Below are 673 nucleotides of genomic sequence, written 5' to 3' on the forward strand. Positions count from 1 at the left end.
TCACTGGAATAATAAAAAACGGTACACCGTAGTATCAGACATGAAATGTGTCAGTGCAGATCATTAAAAGGCTTACTATATAATCCATAGGCCTATTGAACTTTTGAATATTTGAAAAAGTTAACTTTTGAACTATTGAACAGGCCCACTTCCGCGCAAATGTCTCATACAGTAGAGTGCTTCAACAGAAAATGACAAATCAAATGACGTTTTTGAAAAAAGTATTACATTTCTAACAATGGGAAGTGAAAGTAAACACACCTGTAGTTTATATGCTATTAGAACTTGTTTTTGCTCAAATAATGTACGATAGTAGCTTGAAGGAAACTTGCAGTTGATTTCAGGGTCCGCTCATGTGTCCAGCTGAAGGGAAAGCAATTTTTACCCTACGTCATCATAGTCCTCGCTGTCATCGTTAACAGGGATTTCAACGTCGTCATAATCCTCAGAAACAGCGTCTTGGTCTTGACTCTTAGTCTCGACAGTGGCGTAGTGTGGAGTGAAGGTGGGTTGCTGCGGGGCAGAAAAGTTTGACTCATCCTCAACCTCCACATAGTCTGACGCAGGCTCCAAATCCTCATAACCCTGATCCACTGGAAATTCAGATAAGAAATTAAACCGGTTACATTTCTCTTATCCTGAGCTCTTATTGGAAAAATCCAATGGAAGTCAA

Source organism: Sinocyclocheilus grahami, unplaced genomic scaffold, assembly GCF_001515645.1.
Source record: "Sinocyclocheilus grahami isolate Dianchi unplaced genomic scaffold, SAMN03320097.WGS_v1.1 scaffold20230.1, whole genome shotgun sequence".
Lineage (NCBI taxonomy): Eukaryota > Metazoa > Chordata > Actinopteri > Cypriniformes > Cyprinidae > Sinocyclocheilus > Sinocyclocheilus grahami.